Raw genomic sequence first — 13,740 nt, 5'->3', positions numbered from 1 at the left:
GTTGGACATCCCTCTCACAACCTGGGACCGCTGGCTCCTAACCGCTCACCTGCCTGCTGGCCTGATCGCCCTAACTGCTCCCTCCTGCCAACCTGATACCCCTAAACTGCTCTCCCCTGCTGGCCTGATTGCTCTCCCCTGCTGGCCTGATTACCCTAACTGCTCTCCCCTGCCGGCCTGATCACCCCTAACTGCCTCTGCCTTGGCCCCGTCACCATGGCTTTGTCCAAAAGGACGTCTGGAAGGTCATCCAGTCTAATTAGCATATTACCCTTTTATTAGTATATATACACACACACACACACACACACACACACACACACACTGAGTGGCCAGATTATTATGATCTCTGAATGCATAATAATCTGGCCACTCAATATATATATATATATATATATATATATATATATATATATAATCACAATGTTTAGCATATAGTAATTCCTCAATAAATATTTACCACTTTTTAATATAAGCAGGAAAATTGGGCTATTAAGCAGAGGTTCTGTTCTCTTCATGCTGGGCTAGGGCACACACAAAGGACATGCAAGACGTTTAATTGTCTCTAGAAGGATATATTTTCAAGTTAGGGCATTATTATACTCAGACTGGAAAATATTTTATACTTAGATTGAAAATAATTTATACAGGAGTGTTTCAATATCATAATTCATAAATGAACATGAACAGAAAAAGAAAAGGTAATGAAATAAGGCCTTATTGTGCCATAGGAAACATTAGAAATCTTTCAGCTCAACTGTGATTTAAAAGAAATGGAAATTCTAAGAAATAATCTAAAGGCATGATTGATGAGTTTATAATGGAAATATAGAGTCTACCATTGTTCAAAAGATATCAAGCAGGCAACATAACTTTTAAGGGAATGTTGTGAAGTCGGGGGAGGAGGAACGTGAGTGAGGAAGATCAGGTACAAAATTATTATAATGCTCTAGGTATCAGATGATACATGTTGAGTGGTATTTTGTTGAAAGGGGATAATAGCTTTAAGAGCCATTTTTTCTTAAGAATAGACAGGATTTTACTGCCACATGGTGCTAAGGTTAATATCCCAAATATATCTGCATTTTTATTTTCAATCAAAAAACTTTATTCACATAACTGATGACTACCTGCACTTGATTTAATGCTGAAATGCCAAGTTGGGACTTAAAGAAAAAACTTAATGTCAGAGTGGAAAGAGGCTTAAATTGAAAATAATCATCCAATTCAACTCATCATTATTTAAATAAGAAAAATGAAGACATAAAATATGCATTTACATGAACATTGTTTCTCTCGTAGGAATTAAAACATGTAAGGTGTTGACCTGACCAGTGGCTCAGTTAGTTGGAGTGTCGTCCCATACACAAAAAAGGTTGTCGTTTAGATCCTGGTCGGAGCAAGTACATGAGGCAACTGATCAACGTTTCTCTCTCACATGGATCTCTCTGTCTCTCTCTTTCTCCCTTCCTCTCTCTCTAAAAAAATCAATAAAAACATATCCTCAGGTGTGAATTAAAATAAAACAAAACACACAAGTTGCTGATGGAGGGGCAGAAAATTATCTGGTACCACACATACAGGTAGAAGTCCACTGTTTCAGAAGTCCTGGGAGGAGAAAACACATCAGCCTTTAGAGAAGCTCAAGAAACTGCACATTCCCTCCCTTCCTCTGGCCCTGGGCCCAGGCAAAGCCCCACTGTTTCCGGGGATAAGTAAGAGAGCAAAACCTGCCCTCTCAGAAGGACAGGAAATATTTTGGGGCCCATCATTGTGAATTAAGAAATGCAGAGGTGTGTTACTCCTGTGGAAGGCACACCTCTAGCCAGTAGCCTCAGGCAAAGGTACAGTGCTCTTAATGAGGGAAAAGAGAGATTGTTTGACCTTATGAGTGGAAATAGGAAATTTGTAATCATACAAAGAGGCTTGTTACCAATGAGGAAGGTGGAAGGGCAAAAAATTACCCCCCGCCCCCCCCAAAAAAAAAACTAATGCAGATAAAGGACATAGTTTGGCTCCTGGGAATGAGCGTTAGGAAGTGCTGAGAACGGCCTGCCTTTGAGTCGAACTCGGATGCTGGCTCATGAGTGCCAGGAATCATCTTCCCGCCTCCAGCATGGATTTTGTGCCCGGTCAAAGGCAATGGCTAGAGGAGCAGCCGGAATGTGAAGAGAGACCCTCTCTGTGACTCAGACATGCAGAGCCTGCCGAAAGCAAAGCAAATGGTGCACCAGGAGCACTGATCCTCCAGACCCACAGGAGGCACAGACAGCAGCAGCCCTAGAGCTGGAGGCATTTTAATAAGGAAGATTACAGAAAGCCAGCTCAGGTCAGTGACTGACTATCTTCATTCAACCCTGGCCCCTGCCCACACCTCCAGGAGACTAATGATAATAATGATAATAATAACAAAGAGAAAGGAAACTCTGGGCATAGTTATCTCATTACTGTTCTTTTACACCTGATGCTTTGCATTCCTTTACAAATCTGGAGACTCACATAAAAGCAAGAAAAAATAAAACAAAAGCACTGTCAAGATATAAAGAATCACATCAGAGATAACCCAGATGTTAGAACTCACATGAAAGTACTTTAAATTATAATGATTAGAATGCTAAAGGACCTTGTGAATCAGACAGACACCATGTATGGACAAATGGTCGATTTTATCCAGAAGTAAAAATAAATAAGTCAAAATGCAAAAGCTAGAAATAAATGAAAACATGATAGTAGAGATAAAGAATTATATCAGAGAGCTCATTACCAAACTGTTTAGAGCTAAGGAAAGAATTAGTAAATTTCATAATAGGTCAATACACATTATTGAAACAGAAGCATAAAGGGAAAAAAGCAAAGCAAACAAAACAATCAAAAAACCTCAAGAATTCAGTTATAATATAAAATAGACTAAAATACATTTTAAAGGAATCCCTGAAGAAAAAGACAAAGCTAAAGGGACAGAAAAACATACAGAAACTAGTATTTAAAGAGATAACTGAGAATTTTGAACAGTGTTGAAAGAAAACAAATCATAGATCCATTAAACTTGAAAACTCCCCAGAAGGATTAAACAAAATTTAAGTTAAACATACTGAGAATAATCATAGTTAAACTGCTAAATACAAAAGACAAAAAATATTAATTTCATACACAGAAAAAGATGTATCATTATCTAACTAGAAACAAACAAAAAAAAACCAAAAACAATATATAACAATGACCTATCAACAACTATGCAAGCCAGAAACCAATGATGTAAGAACATAAAACAACTGAAATAAAAAGGTCAACAGGAATTCTACACACACTGAATATATATGTAAAAAAAATAACAACAATAAAATGGAGGTATTTTTAGAGAAATAAATGCTGAAAGAGTCCATTCATTGCCAATGCAGTTGCACTAAAATAATGTTAAAGAAATTTCTTAAGGCAAAAGGGGTATGAAAACAGATTGAAACTAAAACTACATAATGAAAGAAAGAGTACAAGAAAGGATGAAATAAAGATTAAAAACCACAACTCTTTTCTATTGTGCTAAGGATAATTGATTGCCTAAATAAAATAAATACTAACTCTATATTGTGGAGATTATCGTATTGAGAGTGGAATGTGTGACTAACATAATAGAAATATGAGAGGAAATAAATAAATATACTTAAAATGCTTTTACATTATATATGTTGGAATAATATAAATGTTAGGTCACTAAGTTAAAATATATATTTAAATCCCTTGAGAAACAGAAAAATATTTAAAAACTGGTATATGTAATAATTTTTAATAAAACTTCTCATTTAAAAGAAATTTTTGTTTTTTGATATGTAGTGATATAATTTCTTAAATATCAAGACTGTGATTTCATGACAAAACCAATTAATATTTTTCAATCTAAATAACACTTTAATGATAAACATTAAAATAATTATTTAATAACTAGAGGCCTGATGCACAAAATTCGTGCATGGGGCGGGGTTCCCTCGCTCAGGCTGCACCCTCTCCAATTGGGGACCCTTGGGAGATGTCCGACTCACAATCTGGACTGCTGGCTCCTAACTGCTCACCTGCCTGCCTGCCTGATAGCCCCTAACTGCCTCTGCCTGCCAGCCTGATCGCCCCTAACTGCCCTCCCCTGCTGGCCTGATCATCCCTAACTGCCCTCCCCTCCTGGCCTGGTTGCCCCCAGCTGCCTTCCCCTGCTGGCCTGATCTCACCACCAACTGCCCTCCTCTGCTGGCCAATTTGGTTCTAATTGATAGGTTTCTATGTCAGCATCAAAAGCTACGCGTCCTAGGCAGCCATTGGTTCCCCACAGCACCCAGATTTGGTTCTGATTGGTTGGTTTCTATGCCAGTCAGCATCAGAAGCTTACCACCTAGGCAGTCATTGGCTCCCCACAGCACACACATTTGGTTCTGATTGGTGGGTGTCTATGCCAGTCAGCATCAGAAGCTCCACCTTCTAGGCAGCCGTTGGTTCTTCACAGCACTCACATTTGGTTCTGATTGGTGGGTGTCTATGCCAGTCAGCATCAGAAGCTCCACCTTCTAGGCAGCCATTGGTTCTTCACAGCACTCACATTTGGTTCTGATTGGTGGATGTCTATGCCAGTCAGCATCAAAAGCTTGCCACCTAGGCAGTCATTGGCTCCCCACAGCACCCACATTTGGTTCTGATTGGTCAGTTCCTATGCCTATCAACGTCCAAAGTTCCACCTCCTAGGCAGCCATTGGTTCTTCACAGCACTCACATTTGGTTCTGATTGGTCGGTTCCTATGCCAGTCAGCATCAAAAGCTCCACCTCCTAGACAGCCATTGGTTCTTCACAGCACCCACATTTGGTTCTGATTGGTTGGTTCCTATGCCAGTCAGCATCTCTGGGCCTATCTTTGGGCCTGATCAGAGAGGCGGGGCTTAACAGCAGCCCCCACAGAGGCTGGGAGAGAAAGAAAAGCCAGGCTGCTGGCAAGCTGAGAAAGAAAGAGGGAGAGAAAGAGAGGGGCAAGTACTGATCAACAGCTGCTACTGAGGCTACGGATCAGACCCTGCCTCTCTCTCTGGGTCTTGGCTCCATGAGAAGTCAGTGCTGGGTTGCCAGGATGCAGCTGGTCGCCCCGGCAACCCAGCGCTGACTGAAGGACTTCTGGGTTGGTCAGCCTTTGGTCATGATAGGTAGTTACAACCCTAGCCTTTTATATATTAGGATTCTATCCCAACATCAGACAATTTGTTAGAAGTGCTAATTTAAGATTTGTATGGATTGAAGGAGAGATTTTGTTATTTCATTAGGTCATTTCAATCCACTTTGGTTTTGCACATCACATAGATATGGGGCCACTTAGGGGTCTCATAGAGGAATGGCTACTATGGGCATTCTTAGAAGAGCCCTCAAACTAAAGAGTTCCTGAGAACATGTTTTATTAAACCCCATTACAATCTCCAAAAAGTGACACATTATTTTTCTTCTAAAAATCAATTCCCTAAGACTTGTAGAGAGTCTTTATATTTTGACCTCCCCCTCCCTCATAATATTCATGAATATTTGAAACAAAGGTAGTAGATTAAAAATTCTGAAATATTTTCCTGAGTTTCTGTGTGCATCTTTGTTCCATGCTCTAATTTTTTGCTAGTAAAACTTATTTTTATTTCACATCATCGCAAATTTCTTCACTCCTTAGTTTCCTGGTACAATAACTTTCCTAAAATTTTTATCATGTTAAATTCCTGAGTGTGATCTTTCTCTCATTCCTTCAAGAGTCCTCCAGAATTCTTATTTTTTTCAAAAGTAAGGTGTGGTCAAGATATAGTATTAGTTTGGGTTCTACAGAGTAACAGACAATAGGGTAGATATATAGCAATATGGATATAGATCAGGATATTTATTATAGAAATTAGCTACCATAATGATGGAGGCCAAGGAGTCCCATGATCTGCCTTCTGTAAGCTGGAGAAGCAGGAAAGCTGGTGATGTAATTCATCTGAGTTGAAGGCCTGAGAAGCAGCGAAGCCAATGATGTCAGTCCCAGCCTGAATCCCAATGCTGGAGAACCAGGAGCACAACTCAAGCCAAGAGCAAATGTCCCCTTCCTCAGTGGTCTTGTTCTACTCAGACCCTCAGCATTCCAGACCCTCAGCCTATCCTCACTGGTGAGAATGATCTTTACTTAGTCTAGTGATTCAAATGCTAAACTGTTCTAGAAAAACCCTCAGACACACTCAGGCATAATGTTTCCCATTCGAGTTGGCACATGAAATTAACCATCATGAATGTGTTCACTAATATTAAAAGTAAAATTCTGGATACTATTAATTTACTCTCTAAGTTAATTTTCTATTGTTGTGTAACTTTTTAATATTATTGAATTTAATTGACATGAGGTTTCTGCTTCAAACCAGGATGTAATAACAAAAGACCAGATTTAGCATTACACATGGAACACCTAAAATAGCACACAAGATATATGAAAAAACTGTGTGCATAACATTGGACATTAGGCAACAAAGCACAGAAATCCCAAAGATACGAGCAACAAACAAGGTGAGCTTTATCATTACCCCGGTTTGCTGCCTAGGGAGAGTGTCCAGGATACAGTAAAGAGCTCTAGGGGTTTGGGGGATGATGGAGCTTGGTGCTCTCCCTGAGCTAAGAAGACAAAACTGATAATTTGGCAAGATAAGTGAATAGAGATCAGATAGCAGAGAAATGAAGAGTGGAGTGGTACATAGAATGACAACTCCGAAAATCTGTAGAGGGGAGCCCTCAAGTGTTTACGAGAAGAGTGATCAATCCATACATAGAGTATGTATTAACTAGCAGTAGCTGGGAAGCAAACACCTCAAAGGTGTTTACAGATACAAAATGATTAGAGAGAACGTTACCTGCTGCTCATACAGTACGGGGAATGGGACCTGTTTCCACCAGCCAGATGGAATTGTTCATAATTCACAAGACTCATGGTCTTGTTTTAGTAGAGGGAAATGATCATACCTAAACAAAATACTACTTTGTTCACACCTAATAAATTTTAAAAGCAAGACCTGAAAAGACCAAACTTTTTCTAAGTGTCTTATAGAATAGAGCTCAATGTGTTTTGTATCTGTAAACACATGCAGAAGAATACTGATAACAGAAAATATATATGATATTTATAGATATAAAAATAGCCAACACTCAACAAGGTAAAATTCAGTCTCTAAAATTCAATAAAACATTTCAGAATTTGCATTGAAAAGGATCAATATGACCCAAAGTAAGGAGAAAAATTAATCCATCAAAACTAACTTAGAAGTAACATGGATTTAGAAATATTAGAGTAGTCTGTGATGTGATTACAACATACATTACAACTGTATGACTGTATTTTATTTGTTCAAAAAGCTAAAAATCAAACATAGTATATATACAAAAAGAAATATATATTATAATACCCAAATCAAATTTATAGAGATGAAAACTATAATGTATGAGATAAAATAAATACAATGGGCATCACAGAAAAAATTTATCAGGGAACTTGAACAAATAGTAAGAAAAATTAAAAAAATAATAAAATAAAGATAGAATGAAGACCCTCTACTGGGGAAGGAAAGGAAAAAAGTTCCAGTTTATTATAGTAAACCTACAAGTTGCAAACTATACATGTAACTGGAGTCTCCTAAGAAAATAAATGGAGGGGGAAGAGAGAGAAAAAAAACAACAACAAAAAAAAAAACAGAAAACAACTCTACCCATAAGACACATGAATGATTTACCCAAGACACATCAAAATCAAATTTCTCAAAACCAGTGATAAAGAGGTAATACATCTTTGTGTTTTTTTAATCCTCACCCTAGGAATAAGGATATTTTTGCCATTGATATTTAGTGAGAGTGAAGGGAGAGAGACAGAGAGGAGAGAGAGAGAAACATTGGTATGAGAGATATACATCTATTTGTTGCCTCCTACAGGCGCCACAACCAGGCAGTGGGGTGGGGATCAAACTTGTAACCAAGATATATGTCCTTGATCAGGAATCAAACACACCACTCTCCAGTGAGCAGGCCAACGCTCTAACCATTGACCACACGAGCCAGGGCAAGAGGTAATCTTAAAGGTAAGCAGACAAAGATGGTACAGGATCTACAGAAAAATAAGCATAAAGTTGACAGTAGATATTCTGTTTGAAACAATAGAAGTGAAAATATAATTGAGAAAATGTAAATTTAGTATTGTATATAAAATAAAATATATTTTTGAAATGAAGCAAAATGAAGACTCTTTCAGGTATGCAAAAACTGAAAAAAAATCACTATTACAAGAAATATTGATGGGGTCCTCATGCAGAAGAATACTGATACCAGAAAAAATATATTATACTAGAGGCCCGATGCATGAAATTCATGCATGGGACGGGGTCCCCTTAGCCCAACCTGCACCCTCTCCAATCCGGGAGCCCATGGGAGATGTCCGATTGCCGGTTTAAGCCCGATCCTGGGGATTGGGCCTAAACCGACAGTTGGACATCCCTCTCACAATCCAGGACCGCTGGCTCCTAATTGCCCCCCTCAACCAGCCTGTTTGCTCCTTACTGCCCCCTGTCAGCCTGGTTACCCCCAATTTCCCTCCTGCCAGCCTGGTCACCCCTAACTGCCCCCCTGCCAGCCTGGTCACCCCACGCAGCCTACTGTTTAGTCATTTGGTCGTCCCTCACTAAGCCCCTGCTGACCTGGTCACCCCACACAACCTGCTCTTCAGTTGTTACTGTTACTGTGATGGCATCCCGGACAATTTGCATATTACTCTATTATTAGTATAGATAAACAAGGAAACAAATAAGACATCTTACCTAATAAAAGAGAAACATGCAAATTAACCAGCACTCCACTACGCCCACAACCAATCAGAGTGAGTATGCAAATTAACCCAACAAAGATGGAGGTTAATTTGCATATGCAGGCACGGAGCAGCCGGGAGGGGCGTGATGCCTGCTATGAGGGGAAGGGGGGCGGCAGAGGGAGCTACTGGAGTGGTGCTCTGGACAGAAGTGATGACTTGCCAGCTCCTGGGTGGGCCGGGAGTGAAGCCAGGGGAAGGAAGGCCTATTTTTGCACGAATATCGTGCAACAGGCCTCTAGTCTATAATAATAAAAGGGTAATATGCTAATTAGACTGAACAGCTGAATGACCTTCCAGACGACCTTCCGGACAAAGCCGGAGCTGCGAGGGCCGAGCCCCTTGCACGAATTTCATGCATCAGGCCTCTAGTTATATGTATAATTATTATTTTTCTTATTATTGAAATTTATTTACAATATAATGGTTTCAACAAAAATAAAAGCAATATCTGAAGATGTATTAAGGGCAACTGATCTGATTCTCCAATTAACAGGCAGAGATTATGAGGCTGGATTAAAAAGGAAATATTTACTATATGCTGCTACAAGAAAACCAGTGGAAATAGAAAACAAAATTAAGCTACATGTTAAAATATGAAAAATATACATGTTAACAGTAGTCACAAAAGAGTTAGAGTAGCTATTCTAGTATCAAAGGAAATTCCATACCAAAGAATATTCCCAGGATAAAAATCATCTCAATATATAAGAGGTCAATCGAGCAAATAGACAAAATAATCCTAAGCATTTAAGCATCCAATAACAAATATTCAAAGTTTGTAGCAAAATGGATATATTTTTCAACAAATGATGCTGGAATAATATAATGCTGCACAAAATGAACTTCAATTCAGACATGACATCATGTACACAAACGGATAATATATGTACCTGAATATAAAATTTAAATCTATGAAATTTTTCTAAGAAAACATAGGAAGTGATCTTTGTAAAGTTGGGATTAGGCAAAGCTTTTCTTAGAATTGATAATAAGAGCATAATCCATAAAACGCAAATTGCTAAATGAGGTACTTGAAAATTAATAGATTATGCTCTTTGAAAGAAAATGTTAAGAGACTTAAGTCACAGACTGAAGAAATATCTGCAAATCAAATATATGATAAAGTATGTGTATCAAAAATATATAAGAAATTTAAAATACAATAAGAAAATAAAAACTAATAAAAACAGGTAAAATATATAAAGGTGGCAAATAAATACACAAGATGCTTAATATAATTAAGAATTAGAGAAATGCAAATCAAAATCACAATGACAGGTCAGGTACCTCTCCAAAGCCAAAAAGTAAAAAATATTGATTATATCAAATATCAGTGAGGATGTAGAGCAACAGGGACTTATACACTGCTGGTGTGAGTGTAAGATGTACAAACACTTGGAAACAGTTTGTCAGTGTATTTATTTTTCATTAAATTCACATCTGCCATACATAAAGGTATTTCACTTCTAGTGTAAATTAAGGCATAAAAGTAAATGTCCACTGAAAGTCCTATACATATATGTGCATAGATTTTTATTTGTAATAGTCCAAAACTGAAAACAGTCCATGTGTCTATTGACAGATGAATATACTATAGTACTGTTGACAGAAAACACTGTCGTAATGTACATAGTGGAATAGTACTCAGCATTAAAAGTAGAAAATTGATTCATGTAGCAACATGTCTGAATCTCAAAATAATTATGCTGAGTAGTCAAAACCAGGAAAAAAAGCATATGTACTCTATGATTTCATTTTATGGAAACTCATGTACAGTGATTGAACGTGGATCAGTGGTTGCCAGAGGATGGGGTTGGAATGGACAGGAAGAAGGGAATAGAAAGGGAAGGCAAAAAGTACTGATATGTCAAACATATAATGGTCTGTGTTGTATACTCTGCTTTCTTATTCAAAGACATTGTGCTAATGGCAATTATAGAGAATACTAGAGGCCCGGTGCACGAAATTCGTGCATGGCAGGGGGGGTGTCCCTCAGCCCAGCCTGCACTCTCTCCAATCTGGGACCCCTCTAGGGATGTCCGACTGCCCATTAAACAGACATCCCTCTCACAATCCAGGACTGCTGGCTCCCAACTGCTCACCTGCCTAACTTCCTGATTGCCCCTAACCGCTTCTGCCTGCCAGCCTGATCACCCCCTAACCACTCCCCTGCCAGCCTGATTGATGCCTAACTGCTCCCCTGCCAGCCTGTTTGCCCCTAACTGCCCTCCCTTGCAGGCCTGGTCCCTCTCAACTGCCCTCCCCTGCTGGCCATCTTGTGCTGGCCATCTTGTGTCCACATGGGGGCAGGATCTTTGACCACATGGGGGCAGCCATCTTGTGTGTTGGAGTGATGGTCAATCTGCATATTACTCTTTTATTAGATAGGATAGAGGTCTGATGCACGGGTGGGGGCCAGCTGGTTTGCCCTGAAGGGTGTCCTGGATCAGGGTGGGGGTTTCCTTGGGGCATGGGGCAGCCTGGGTGAGGGGCTTGTGGTGGTTTGCAGGCTGGCCACACGCCCCAGCAACCCAAGTGGAGGCCCTGGTATCTGGGATTTATTTATCTTCTACAATTGAAACTTTATAGCCTTAAGTGGAGGCCAAAGCAGGCCAGGGCTACAGAAGCTTGGCTTTCTCCATCAACGGGCACAATCCTAGCCTCCTGCTCTCTCCAGCTCCATGGCTGTTGCCATTTTTGTTGGGATTTATTTATCTTCTATAATTGAAACTTTGTAGCCTGGAGTGGAGGCCTGGGCTGTCAAGGGCAGGTGGAAAGCTTGGCTTCCTCCATTGCCGGGGAAACCCAAGCCTCCCTCCTGCTCTCTGTTGCCGCAGCCATCTTGGTTTGGTTTATTTGCATATTCGCTCCTGATTGGCTGGTGGGCGTGGCTTGTGGGTGTAGTGGATGTATGGTCAATTTGCATATTACTCTTTTATTAGAAAGGATGGCTATATTGGCATAGAGCTACAATTAACCCAGGTCTTACACTAACTAGATACCTTAAGCCAATTATGACTTTGTAAAAGAGTTAGGCATTGTGAAACTAGAAATTTGGACTAGGCATTGTGAAACTAGAAAATTGGACTAATAAAAATGTAGAAGGCTTTTGATATAAAAAATAATATTTATTTTTTTCTTATTATCTGTAACTATTGTGAAATCTATTTTTTATAATTTGCACTCTTTGGAAATCAAATTTTTAAAATGTTATTAAATACAAAATCAATGCACTAGCAAACTGTTTTGCATAAGAAATAATAGGTATCATTGCTATTTCTTCTAACTATTGAAATTGCATTTTCATATCTTTAATATTAGCTGTAATAAACAATTGTATTACTATTTCTTTAAAGTTTCCTTTAAAATATTCAACTGATTTTCAAGTCTACATGCTAAATAAATTGAAATAAACTATATTTCCTTAAAAGAGGTTATTAAATTAATCATATAGTTCCTAATATCCTCTTGAGGCAAATCATACTATCAAATTATAAAGAAGTACAGTTAAATGCCAAGAAACTGTCTTTTAAAGAAGATTTTACAAGCCACACATTTTGCAGTCCAATTGGTATCGCTGACTTTCAGCCTTAGGTAACTGATACTCCACATTGTCAGTAAGCTTATTTCAGAACAGCTGAATGACTTTAACATGTGCTTCTTGGAGAACAGTCCCCCTGTGACCCATGGTTGAATTCAGATTGACTGACTTCTGTGTCAGTAGAGTTGCTAAAATTATATCATTGTGCTTTGGATCTAGTCTCAGTCTTCCAAAAACCTACAGAGTTTCAAAATGTTCAAATACCTCAGGGTTTTTTGTTTGTTTGTTTGTTTTTCTGGATCATCTTTTTCATGTCCCCCTGTACGTTTGTCACTATCTGTACTGAGCAAATTGCCCAGAACTCCCACTGCCTTAAAATGGTGAAAACAAAATTGACCAGGGAAGGTAAGCCACAGAAAGTCTGCTTTGATTGACCTATGGCTGAGGTGAACAGCAATCATCACTGAATGTAGCTTTTGGTATTCTGATAAAATTCTGAAAAATGTAATAGCATCAACTCATTCATCCTGGGGCTAAAACCCTTTCCAAAAACTTAAGAGATTAGTATTGTAAACACATTTAAAATGTTAAAATCATATGAATAAAAATAAATGTCATTAAAAAATTAGAAAAAAGGAAAAAGACATATATTCACAATTCTCTTCATAGAAGTAGCATTTATTTACTATAACACTTGTAAACAAATTGCAATTGTGCATATTAAGACTGAATAATTTTATTCATATTTATGTATAAACTAGAGGCCTGGTGCATAAAAATTCGTTCACAAAAAGCCACAGTCCAGCCAATCAGGGCAAGGCGCCGCCCCCATTACCCCGCTGCTGCTGCCACTGCTGGCCACAGCTGCTGCTGGCCCTCTTCAGCCCTCGCAGCCACTGAGGCTTTGTCCAGAAGCACGTCCAGAAGGATATATGGAAGACCTCCGGTCTATCCACTCCAATTAGCATATTACCCTTTTATTAGTATAGATGGAAGAGACACTACTTTCAAAAAGCACTTGCATTCTTGTTCATTCTGCAGATTAGAGGAAACTGGTGAAGTTAGTCTACTGTACTTCATGTACATGAGAGACTATGAATGTTCTAATAATGTTTGGGTAAAACAGATATGTAAAGGTTTGATGTGTTCACCTAAAAATAAAGAGCCAAAGAGAGAGGCAACACATGTTTATTTGTGATAAAAAAGAATTGCAGTTCTGGGAAGAACAGATTCAGGCCAGAAACTCAAATAGTGTTCTGACGAGGAGGTGAAGGCAAGGGGTGTTTATAAAAAAAGGGGGGAAATAATTACATGAAAAAGGGA

At 38.8% G+C, this 13,740-nt stretch overlaps 1 pseudogene across 1 annotated transcript in view; it reads left to right on the top strand.

Moving 5' to 3' along the window:
* LOC308248298 (large ribosomal subunit protein uL30-like) overlaps positions 1-13,740 on the top strand; it is a 151,479-nt pseudogene that overhangs the window by 107,508 nt on the left and 30,231 nt on the right. The window lies entirely within an intron of this gene.

This window comes from Plecotus auritus (assembly GCF_963455305.1).
Source record: "Plecotus auritus genome assembly, chromosome: 5".
Taxonomy (NCBI): domain Eukaryota; kingdom Metazoa; phylum Chordata; class Mammalia; order Chiroptera; family Vespertilionidae; genus Plecotus; species Plecotus auritus.
Note: the sequence above shows the minus strand (reverse complement) of the source record. Positions and strands in the feature narration are given on the sequence as shown.